This window comes from Carya illinoinensis, chromosome 11 (assembly GCF_018687715.1).
Source record: "Carya illinoinensis cultivar Pawnee chromosome 11, C.illinoinensisPawnee_v1, whole genome shotgun sequence".
Taxonomy (NCBI): Eukaryota; Viridiplantae; Streptophyta; class Magnoliopsida; order Fagales; family Juglandaceae; genus Carya; species Carya illinoinensis.
The window spans coordinates 8089818-8103209 of record NC_056762.1 but is presented as its reverse complement, the minus strand read 5'-3'; the positions used below and the strand labels follow the sequence as shown (position 1 = coordinate 8103209).

Here is a 13392-nt window from a genome sequence, read left to right as displayed (position 1 = left end):
GGTTGGGCTAGAGATAGCACATATAGACTTGCTAGGACTGAATTATCAACCTCATCATTGAGTGCATCATCTGTTTCTCTTAATTCAGCATTTGAACCATCATTTGACACTCATAGTAACATGGCTGAAGAAGAAGGACATAATGATAGGGAAATGGTAAATCCCAATAGGACACTTATATAATATTTGCATCCTGTTAGGACCACCACTCCATCATGCATCATTACACCTTTGAATGTTTATAATTTCAATTTTAAACCTGGAATGATACCATTAATTCCACATTTTTATGGCATGGAATCTGAAAACCTTTATTTGCATATCAAAGAGTTTGAAGAGGTTTGTTCTACATTCATGGACCAAACCTGCACTGAGGAGGTCATTGGACTAAAATTGTTTCCATTTTCCTTGAAAGATAAAGCTAAAACATGGTTGAATTCATTAAGACCCAGAACCATAGGCACTTGGCAGGAGATGCAAATAGGATTTTTGAAAAAATTCTTTCCAATACATAGGACAAATGTTTTGAAAAGACAGATCATGAATTATTCTCAAAAGGATTCTAAAACTTTTTATCAATGTTGGGAAAGGTTCAAAGATCTATTAGATTCATGCCCACACCATGGTTATAAACATTGGCGTGTGATTAGTTTTTTTTTATGAAATTTTGACACCTAAAATGCGCCAATTTGTACAAACTATGTGTAATGGAGAATTTTTTGACAAAGAGCCTGAACAGGCATTTGAATATTTTGATTATCTTGCTGAAAATGCCAAATCTTGGGACAGAACTGATGTGCATGATAGATCTAGGGAAGTTGAGTCTAGTCATGGGAAATATACTATAAATGAAGATGTTGATTTGCTTGCTAAATTAATCTTGCTGTCTAGAAAAGTGGAAGCCATGGAATTGAAGAAAGTAAATGAAGTGCATGTTGTCCCTAAATTTTTTGAGAAGTGTGGCATATGTGAGGATCATGGGCATTCAACTAATGAATGTTCCACGATCCCTGCTTTCAAAGAAGTATTGTTGGACCAATCTAATGCTGTAAACATAATATATAAAGCATATTCTGGTCCTTACTCTAATTCTTATAATCCAAGATGGAGGAGTCACCCAAATTTCAGTTGGAGGGGTGACCAGAATGTAGCTCCAGCAACCTTGGCTCTGGGGCCCTCTCAACTTGCAATTCAAGCACCTCCAATGCAAAAGAATGGACTTGAAGATATGGTTCAGTAGCTAAGTGTGACACTTCAACAATTCATGCAAGGTCAAACAACACTCAACAACCAGAATTCATTGGCAATTAATGACATAAGGAGTTCCCTCACAAGGCTGGCTACATCTTTAAGTACCCAAGAGAAGGGTAAATTTCCTGCACAGTCACAACCAAATCCACAAGGGTAGCCCCATCAAGTGCAAGCAATAACTGAGGATCCTAACTTAAAGTCGGTCAAAGCGGTGACTACTTTAAGAAGCGGTAAGGTGGTAGACACTCCATCATATGAGCCATACAATTCTGGTAAGGTTTCTAACCCTTCTAATAAAGATGGAAAGCATGTGTCTGATGAGCATGAGAAAATTCATTGTCTTATACCTGCTCATTTTCCTCAACGATTAGTTCCATTGCATAAAGATAAGCATCTCGTTGAAATTCTTGAGGTTTTTAGGCAAGTTAGGATTAACATCCCTTTGTTAGATGCTATTTAGCAAATTCCTGCCTATGCAAAAATTTTAAAAGATTTCTGCACTGTGAAAAGAAAATTAAATGTGCATAAGAAAGCTTTCCTTACTGAGCATGTTAGTGCTATCATTCAGAGTAATACACCACTTAAATACAAGGACCTTAGAGCACTTACAATTGCTTGCGTGATAGGAAATTCAAAAATTGATCACGCTTTGTTGGATCTTAGTTCAAGTGTCAATTTATTGCCTTACACTATGTATGAACAGCTTGGTTTAGGTGAATTGAAATCCACACCTATCATTTTTCAATTTGCTGATAGATCTATAAAAATGCCTAGGGGTATACTTGAGGATGTTTTGATTCAAGTTTATAAGTTTTACTATCCTGTGGATTTTGTGGTGCTTGATATAAACTTGTCAACTTCATCTACTTTCCAAGCTCCTGTAATTCTTGGTAGACCATTTCTTGCTACATCTAACGCATTAATTAATTGCAGAAGTAGAATTTTGAAATTGAGTTTTGGAAACATGACATTGGAGCTGAATATCTTTAATACTTGCAGGCAACCTTAGGATTTAGAAGAAGTTTAGGAAGTTAATTTGTTGGAAAATATCCTTGATGAGAATTTTCACTTGAATTTTTCTTCCATTGATTTACAATTGTCATTAGAAAGTGTTCTAAGTGATGTGAATATACTTGATGATACTTCTAATGTTTCTTTTGCATGAACTGATCATGGGGTGCTTTGGCAACCAATGTTTGAAGAGTCGCCATCTTGGGTAGCACCCATAAAGTTATCTTTAGATGACAAGCACCATCTCATTAGAGCATTCAGGACATTAAAGTTCAAATATGAGGTTAAATCATTTTTTTTATGATGACCTTTACTTATTTAAATATTGTTTTGATCAAATTTTTTGAAGATGTATACCCAACAAACACATCCAAAGTAAGATTTTTGATCCTGGTAAGTTAAAGTCTCGGTGGAGTGGGTTTTATTTGGTTAAAACAGTTTTTTCTCATGATGCTATTGAGGTTGTCAATCCTCAAAATGAAAATGCTTTTAAGGTCAACAGTCAAAGGCTCAAGCCTTTTATTTCTAATTTTGCACCTGAAGAACCTACCTTGCATTTGCTTGATCCTAATTAATGGTTTTTGATCCATCCACTTCTTTTCATTATTTTCTTTTGTTCTTCAGTTTTTATTTTTACTTTGGCTGCATTCCTTGCAAAGCTACCCAGGTAATTCCTCTTCCTTTTTCCTTCAAATTTTTCTTTTCCTATTTGGTTTTTCTTATAGCTGTTTTACTCCTTCACTGCTCTCTTTGTGTAAATTCTTTCATTTCTTTTGCATCATTGAGGACAATGCTACAATCTAGTTGGGGGTAGAAGAGAATTTATTTTCCTGTTTGCATGCCTTACACTTATGTTGGTCCACCTTGGGGGAGTGTTGGTATTAAGTTCAAAACAGATTAAATTTCCTATTCTTGAATTTTACATGCTGGAAAGTGAACTGAAAAAAATGATTTGTTGAGATCATGGAACATGTAATGTAGTCCAAATATGAGTATATGTCAAAAGAGGAACTTATCCATTTTATTTAGTTGTTAAACCAAGGAAAAGATGTTAAAAGTTTTGTTAAAACACACACAACATATGCCCGGAATGCCTAGAAAGACTACATTGGGTCATTGTTTGTTGATTTACACTTCGGTTGTTTGAGACTCTAATGAACCATATTCTAATGGATTAGGAAGAAATATGGAATGAATTAAATGAGAAAAGAGACAAGCCAAGGATAAAAAATAAAATAAAATAAAAATAAAATAAAAATTCTTTCTACCTAGTGGTAAGGGCTGACTTGTGAAAGTGTGCTTAGGCGCACATTCATCGGTTTGATGCTCCTACTAGGAAAGTTAAAAAAAAAAAATGATTTATATTTATGTAGTGGAAAATGCTACCTATTACCGGGGTCCTTACTAAATAAGAAAGTAGGCACATTTTAAAGTGTAATAGCGTGAAAACTGTCACTATAATGGTTTTGACTTAGAGTAAAACTTATGGTTATCTCAAATTAGCTGCTGTGATTGAAACTGTTAATGCCTCTTGGTAGTCGATCTTAGAATTCTAACCTCATTCGGTCATTCCCATGCACTTGAAGAAGTAAGCTTTGTTATATGTAATTCCCTTGGTTGATTAACTAAATGGTGTATAAATCTTCCAGTTGATACAAAATTCAGATTAATCTACTTCCAGTATTCTTAAACTCAACCAGTCTATTTCATGGCATGTACTTCTTGGATTTTCTTTTGAAATTGTAGTTGGTAATTTTACCTTTGCATGAATTCATTCGCATTATTTGTTAGAGACTAGCAATAAGCTAGTTGGGGGGTGTGATGAAGTGCTAAAACTATATGATTAAGTTACTTAAGGGAATAAATTGTTTAACAAAAAATGATTCAAGTACTTAATTATGCAGTAGATTATGACACTTAAGTAAATTGATAAATTCTAATATTTTTCACTTAAAAAGTTTGAAATGTAGCTGGCACACTCATATTGTTAAGACACACCAAAGTTGGTTTTTCCAATTTACCCCTGTATGCTGAAATATTAACTCTAATAACGTAGGGTAATTTTGGAATTAAGCAATCAATTGAGCTGGCCGACAACACACTTGTAAAAGCAGCAGGACCCAGCACTGAAGTAAAGCTGAGTAGCAATTAGAACCGGGAGGCACTCTTATGATGCAGAGCAATGTGCAGTGTTGCGACTAAACTTTGACTCAAATTAATGAATCAAGAATCTCGTGCAGTTTTACCTGCAAGTATATAGGTGTTGTAGTATCTTACAGGATCGAATCCACAGGGATTGACTTTTGTGATAAAGAAAATAAATTCAGACAATGAAACGAAATTACTAAAAGAAACGTGCAATCAAATGAAGATTGAAAAAATGAATCAAACTAAAATGATAAAATGAATGGAAAAAGACTAAGGTTTCGAGGATCCGTCTAATAATTTATGATATTGTTTCCGATCAATTTACCTCAATTAAATTAGAATAATGATTCAGTTTAATTGGTAGATTTAGCATTTAAGATCGAGAAAAACAGATGCTTATGATTGAGCGTGAACGATTGATGATTAAAACATTTACAAATCTATTTGAATACCATAGGGATTCCTCAAGCATTCACTGTATTCAGAAATCACAATGAATCAAGACGAGTATATAGATAATCAAATTATCCAAATAAAATCTTTCAATCAATCAAGCTCGCAAAATAGATTTTACATGGATTCGGAAACAATATGTAAATCATTAAACTTCACCTCTAACCTTAGTATGAAAATTTAGCCAAACATATTCATTGCAAATACTATAGTAATCACATAAGTATTCTCCATTAAATAACTAACACAAGAAATACTAAGCAATAACTTAAAAACAACAAAATTTGAAATTCAATTGATACATAGGAATAAAGCTCACGATAAAACAGAAATTGAAATTAAAAGATATTCATCAAGAAGAAGCTACAGCCCCACCAGATGCCAAACGAAAAACATGAAGAAGCAAAAATAAAAAATAAAACTCCAACCACTTCAACTCCACGTTAAACTCAAGCATCTATCTCATCATGTCCCTTTCTCCACCAAAATAAATCCCATCCAATTAGATTACTCCAGCCGGCCTACACATCCATCCCCCACATCAACTTCTTTTCACATTAATCCCCAAAGTCAATCTGGAAATTCTCTACACGTCTCTCTTTCCCTCTCTTCAACCGACCTCAACTTCCTCCAAGAAAGAAATAATTACAGCCAACTCCCTCTCTTCAATTCTCTCAACTCCCCACCTATCTCTTTCACTCTACACCTTCTTCTCTCCAATTCTCCTCCCCCACGTCCAGCAACATATATATATAAATATAAAGCTGCTTCTAGTCGTCCAAAGTCCAAACCCCCTCCTCCAATCACCACCGATTTTCCACTCTTCACTCCCCTTTAATCACGGCACCTCTCTTTCTTTACACACCAACCTCTACATTACTCTGCTGCCCGAATGTAAAACCAAAAGAAAAACCTTGAAAATCTGCTGCTAGCCGAATCAAAAAGAAAGAAGAAAAACTCAAACTCTCCAGCTCTTGCTGCCAAACCGAAAGCAAGCAGAAAAAATGAAAGATAAAAGTCAAGAAAAACAGCTGCTTGCCCCCTTGCTTTTCTTCCAAACCGAAAACTCCCAGTTGAAAATTAAAGGCAGCCCATGTGATTTCTTGCTGTCCGGCTTTTCTGCATTGGTGTGCTGTCCATGTGAGTTTGGTCTGTATGTTTGCATTTTTCTACATGTCTGCATGTGTTGGTCTGCTGCATGGTTGAATTTTCTGCATGTGTGATGTTGTGGTCCGAATGATCTTCTGCTAAATGTTTGAATGTGTGAGCTGGTCCACGTTTTCTGCATATTGATTGCTGTCTGTTTTTTTCTATTCTGCATGTGCATGTGCTGGTTTGTAGGTCCACGTTTTCTGCATCTATTTTTCTGCATGTGTTTTTCTGCATCTTGGTTTGAATAGTCTGCTGTTGGCATGTGATTTTTTTCCAGCGTGATTGTCTGCTGCTTTGAAGGATTTTTCTGCTGCTGTACATGTGCTGCTGCAAGTGTGAGTTGCTGTCCATGTGATGTGCTGCAGATTCTTCTCCTGCTTTCTGTTCTGCATGTGTTCTGCATGTGTGCACATCCGAATGATTCTTCTTGTTCTGCATGTGCATGTGTTTTGCATGAGTGCTGTTGTGGGTCCAGCTGTGTGCATGTGATGTCCGAGTGAGTTTGTTTGCTTTTAGCATGTGTGAGTTTGTGTTGCATGCATGTGAGGTGCTTGTCTTGTTTCATGTGAATCAATTGCATTATAAATCTTTTTATGCACCAAAATACTAGAATGTATCAATTGACTCAAATAATGTGATCTATTGCATAATTAAGTACTTAAATCATTTTTTATTAAAGAATTTGTTCGCTTAAGTAACTTAATCATGCAATTTTAGTGCTTCATCACACCCCCAACTAGCTTATTGCTAGACTCTAGCAAACAAAGCGAATGAATTCATGCAAAGGTGAGATTTCCAACTACAATTTCAAAAGAAGTTTGCGAATCACATGCTATGAAATAGATTTGTTGAGTTTAAGAACACTGGAGATAGATTAATTTGAATTTTGTATCAACTAAGAGATTTATACACAATTTAGTTAATCAACCAAGGGAATTACATGTAACAAAGCTTGCTTTCTTTCAAGTGCATGGAAATGGGGTTAGAATTCCAAGATCGATTATCAAGAGACATTAACAGTTTCAATCACAACAACCAATCTGAGAAAACCACATGGTCTTACTCTAATTCAAAACCATTGTAGTGGCGGCTTTCACGCTATTACACTTTGAAAGGCGCCTACTTTTTTTTTTTTTTTGTAAGAACCCCGGTAATAGGTAGCCTTTTCCACTACACAAACGAATTTTTTTTTTTTTTTTTTTTTTTTTTTTTTTTTTTTTTTTTATGTTTTTAGATTTCCTAGTGGGGAAGCGGACCTATGAATGTGCGCCTATCCACACTTTCACAAGTCAGCCCTTACCACTAGTCTACCTAAAGGATTTTATTATTATTATTTTTTTTTTTATTTTTTTATTTTTTGGATCCCTGGCTTGTCCCTTTTCTCATTTAATTCATTTCAGATCTCTTCCTAAGCCATTAGGATATGGTTCATTAGAGTCTCAAACAATTGAAGTGTAAATCAACCAACAATGACTCAATGTAGTCTTTCTAGGCCTTCCGGGTATGTGTTGTGTGTGTTTTAGCAAAACTTTTAACATTTTTCCCTTGATTTAACAACTAAATAAAATGGATAAGTCCCTCTTTTGACATATACTCATATTTGCACTACATTCCACATGTTCTATGACCTCTACAAATCATTTTCTTTTTTATTTATTTATTTATTTATTTATTTATTTTTTTAACACATTTTTAACAGAATTTTAACACATTTTTAACAGAAAACCCTCCCTCCAACTAAATGTGACATTGTCCTCAATGTTCAGCAATTGAATATTCGATGATGTATGCTATACAGGCATGAATTGAAGCAAGATAAACACTGCAGAACATATATTGAGACGAAAATGATTAAACAGAGAGGAAAGAATTCACTTGAGATACTCGAGTGCACACAAGGAGTAGATTTCTGTCAAAGTTAAAAGCACAAAAAAAAACAAAAGAAGGAAAAACAAAACAAACACATACGGTATATACAATGAGGAATCAGAAATTAATTCTGATACGCAGGATCCTCCAGAGTAGTGGACTCAACCTCTGGAGTAAAATCATCCAAAAATGGTTTCAACCTTTGTCCATTAACCTTAAAAACATTACCATTGTCTGGATTTTCTATCTCAATGGCCCTAAAAGGATAAACAGTTTTTACAACAAAGGGACCAATCCATCGGGATCGAAGTTTGCCAGGAAACAAATGGAGCCTTGAATTATACAACAAAACTTTTTGTGAAGGCTCAAAAGATTTTTGAAAAATATTTTTGTCATGAAAAATTTTCGTTCTCTCCTTGGCAATACGAGAATTTTCGTAAGCTTCATTCCTGATTTCCTCTAACTCATTAAGCTGAAACTTATGAAGAGAGCAAGCTTTATCCAAATCAAAATTAAATTTCTTGATTGCCCAATAAGCTTTGTGTTCCAATTCCACAGGTAAGTGACATGCCTTTCCAAAAATGAGTCGATATGGGGACATACCAATCGGGATTTTAAAAGCAGTACGGTATGCCCAAAGTGCGTCACTTAGTCGTAAAGACCAATCTTTGCGGCTTGGGTTAACCGTCTTTTCCAAAAAATTTTTGATCTCCCGATTAGATACCTCAACTTGGCCACTTGTCTGTGGATGATAAGGGGTAGCAACCTTATGGATAATACCATATTTTCGCATTAAGGCCTCGAAAGTCTTATTACAAAAATGTTTGCCCCCATCACTGATAATGGCTCGAGGTGTTCCAAACCTTGATAAAATATTTTCTTTCAGAAATTTCAGTACCACTTTGTGGTCATTGTTTTTGCATGGAATAGCCTCAATCCATTTGGACACATAATCCACAGCTACCAAAATGTAGAGATTGCCAAAAGAAACTGGGAAGGGTCCCATGAAATCAATGCCCCAACAATCAAATATTTCAACAACCAAGATTGGATTTAATGGCATCATATTCCGGCGGGTAATCCCTCCCAATTTTTGACAGCACTCACAAGTTTTACAAAATTCATGGGTGTCTTTGAAAATGGTAGGCCAATAGAAGCCACATTGTAAAATTTTAAAAGCAGTTTTCTTTCCAGAAAAGTGGCCACCACATGCCCCAGAGTGACAAAAAGATATCACACTTTGAAATTCGTTATTGGGAACACATCGTCTAATTATCTGATCTGGGCAATATTTAAACAGATATGGATCATCCCAAAAGAATTTTCTTACCTCCACAAAAAATTTCCTCTTATCTTGTTGAGTCCAAATGTGAGGAATTTCACCTGTAGCAAGAAAATTAGCAATGTCAGCGTACCATGGCACTTGAGATATACCAAAGAGTTGCTCATCTGGAAATGTGTTTTTAATAGGAACTGTCTCTACGGAATCTGAAAGAACAAGTCTAGACAGATGATCAGCAACAACATTCTCAACTCCTTTTTTATCTTTGATTATCAAATCAAATTCTTGCAACAAAAGGATCCATCTAAGTAACCTGGGCTTTGCATCTTTTTTCGCTAAAAGGTACTTTAACGCAGCATGATCAGTAAAGATGACAATTTGAGATCCAATCAAATAAGAGCAAAATTTGTCAAGTGCAAAAATTACTGCAAGTAGCTCTTTTTCAGTTGTTGAATAATTCATTTGAGCACTGTTTAAAGTTCTACTTGCATAATAAATAACACAAGGCTTTTTGTCCCTACGTTGGCCCAACACAGCTCCAACAGCATAATCACTAGCATCACACATAATCTCAAATGGTAAATTCCAATCAGGTGATTGCATAATTGGGGCTGAAATCAACATACATTTTAGCTTTGTAAAAGCTAACTCACAATCATCAGTCCACACAAAAGAATTTTCCTTTGACAACAAATTGCACAAAGGTCTAGAAATTGTGCTGAAGCCTTTAATGAACCTCCTGTAAAAACCTGCATGACTTAGAAAAGATCTGATATCCCTGATGTTCTTTGGGATGGGCAATTTAGAAATTAATTCAATTTTGGCCTTGTCCACTTCAAAACCTTGAGAAGAAACAATGTGACCAAGAACAATCCCTTGAGTGACCATAAAATGACACTTCTCCCAGTTTAAAATCAAATTCTTTTCTTTGCATCTAATCAGCACTTTTTCCAAATGAGTAAAGCATTCATCAGATGAATCACCAAAAATGGAAAAATCATCCATGAATATTTCAGCGAAACGCTCTACCATGTCACTGAATATGCTCATCATGCATCGTTGAAATGTAGCAGGAGCATTACAAAGTCCGAATGGCATCCTTCGATATGCAAAGGTACCAAATGGACATGTAAAAGTGGTTTTTTCTTGATCTTCAGGAGCAATCTCAATTTGGTTATATCCAGAATAACCATCTAGGAAGCAATAGAACTTATGGCCCGCTACACGTTCAATAATTTGATCCATGAATGGTAGGGGAAAATGATCCTTTCTGGTGACAGAATTCAGTTTTATGTAGTCAATGCACATACGCCAACCAGTAGTAACTCTAGTTGGGATCAATTCATTGTTAGCATTCTTAACTACAGTCACACCAGATTTCTTGGGTACCACCTGCGTGGGACTAACCCATTTGCTGTTAGAAATAAGGTAAATGATCCCTACATCCAGAAGTTTTAACACCTCTACTTTGACAACTTCTTTCATGTTGGGGTTCAGTCTACACTGCATTTCTCTAGAGGGTTTAGAATTGTCCTCTAGATAAATCCTGTGGATACAAATCAAAGGACTGATACCTTTGATATCAGCTATGGTCCATCCTATTGCCTCTTTATGTTCAATGAGAACACCAATTAATTTTTTCTCCTGAATTTCATCCAGTCTTGATAAAATGACCACTGGTAATGTCTCTGCTTGGCCTAAAAATGCATATTTGAGATCAGCAGGTAGAGGTTTCAAGTCGAGTTTTGGTGTTTGCACACTTAAGGGGAGAGACACGACATCATGAGGTGGTAATTCCTCAAAACGTGTTCTCCATTTATCAGTGTCCATTATAGGAGTAGATTCTAGCAAAAAATTCATAGATGCAAGCACAGAATCATCATCAAAGTTTATACCATGAACCAAACAAGCCTCAAGAGGGTCAGAAAAACTTGACAAATCAAATTTATTTTGAACAAGAGTTTGGATCAGATTCACTTCCTGCACATCATCATCATCACCAGGTTGTTTGCAAATATTGAAAATATTCAACTCCAAAGTCATGTTGCCAAAAGAAATTACCATCACACCACTCCTACAATTTATTAAAGCATTTGAGGTCGCAAGAAATGGCCTTCCCAAAATTATAGGAATTTGAGTGCAAACATCAAAGACAAGTTCCGTGTCCAAAACAATGAAATCCACTGGAAAATAAAATTTTCCTACTTGAACTAGCACATCCTCAACTATCCCTCTCGGTATTTTAATTGAACGGTCAGCAAGTTGGAGTGTTACCTTGGTGGGTTTAAGCTCACCAAGATCCAACTGCTCATATACCGAGTAGGGTAGAAGGTTAACACTAGCTCCGAGGTCAAGTAAAGCTTTTTCAATTTTAAAATTTCCAATCACGCAGGAAATTGTTGGACAACCCGGGTCTTTGTACTTTGGTGGAGAATTGTTCTGGAGGATGGTGCTTACCTGCTCAGTGAGAAAAGCCTTCTTCTGCACCTTCATCGTACGCTTTACTGTGCACAAATCTTTCAAAAATTTAGCATACGAAGGAATCTGTTTGATTGCATCCAACAAAGGAATGTTGATTTTTACTTGTTTAAAAATTTCAAGAATATCAGCATTTTGAACCAACTTGTGAGAATGTTGCAATCTTTGGGGAAATGGTGCAGGTATTGGGGCTTTCACAGGCACATCTAATTCAACCTTCTCAAATTCACCATCACTCTTGGAATTTAAAGAGTTGTTGGTCTCATCAACTTTCGTTGTTGAAATACTCTTATCAATTATTTTTCCACTGCGTAGAATGGTGATGGACTTGGCATGTTCAAATTTTGAATCAGATGGATTTGAATTTCTTACCTCAAATTTACCTTTTGGATTTGGCTGAGGTTGAGCAAGAAACTTACCATTTTCTTGAGCATGTAATGCAGAGGTCAAGTCGCTGATAGAACTTCTCATCTCAGTAATGGCCTGCATTGTCTGAGTGTTGATATTGGCTTGCCCCTGCATAAAAGTCTGTAATGTCTCCTCAAGGGTTTTCTTATGTGGAGGCACATAAGGAGTAGAAGAAGATGGCCCTTGAGGATTTTGATTTATATTGGACTCATTCCTCCAACTAAAATTGGGATGATTTCTCCATCCAGGATTATATGTTTCCGAATATGGGGAAGAAAATGGTCTCCGATAAGAATTCATGACATTTGCTTGTTCGTGCAACACCTCTTTAAAAGCAGGGATTGTTGGACAATCTTGAGTTAGGTGTCCACTAATCTCACCAATGCCACAATTTTCTTCTTCTTTTTCACTGGCCTTAACCGGATTTACCTTCCTAAGTTCCATGGCTTCGACTTTTCTTGTCAGACTTGCTATCCTAGCATTCACATCATCATTTCCTTTAAGAACATACATACCTTCTTGAGACATGGCACTGAGTTTGGGCTTATTTGACCGATCAGAACGATCTGTGTTATCCCAAGATTGGGCATTTTCAGCTAACTGGTCAAAATAGTCCCAAGCGTCATCAGGATCTTTATTTAGAAAATCACCATTACACATCATTTCTACAAACTGACGCATTTGAGATGTTAAACCTTCATAGAAGAAACTAATGGTGCGCCAAGTTTCATAGCCATGATGTGGGCAAGTTAGCAACAATTCTTTAAAACGTTCCCAACACTGAAAAAATGTTTCATTTTCCTTTTGAGAAAAATTCATAATATTTCTGCGAAGAGTGTTGGTCCTATGAGTAGGAAAAAACTTTTTTAGAAATTCCCTTTGCATTTCTTGCCATGTGCCAATAGATCTTGGTCTCAAGGAGTTCAACCAATTCTTAGCTTTTTCTTTCAAAGAGAATGGAAACAACTTTAATCTAACAACATCATCATTGATAGTTTGGTTTTGTAAAGTTGCACAAACTTCTTCAAATTCTTTTAGATGCAAATAAGGACTTTCTGAATCCAAGCCATGAAACTTGGGAAGTAATTGGATTACTCCCGGTTTTAAATCAAAATTTTCCATATTCGTAGGAAAAATCATACAAGATGGAGTACTTGTCCTTGTAGGCTGCAAATATTCACGCAAAGTTCTTATTTGCGGATTATTTTGTGCCTCTTCATTTTCTAGTTCGTCATGAACACTACGATTGTCAGCCATGGTATGAGAATTTTCAGAATCACCTGACAAAGTATTAATCAATTCTTTTAAAATAATTTCCTCTCTTCTCAATCTACCCGTTT

General features: G+C 35.8%; 1 non-coding gene across 1 annotated transcript; it reads left to right on the top strand.

Moving 5' to 3' along the window:
• Positions 1–12782: 12782 nt before the first annotated feature.
• LOC122283573 lies at positions 12783–12886 on the top strand. The gene has a single exon (XR_006230971.1). It is a non-coding gene; the product is annotated as a small nucleolar RNA R71 (small nucleolar RNA).
• Positions 12887–13392: the final 506 nt, after the last annotated feature.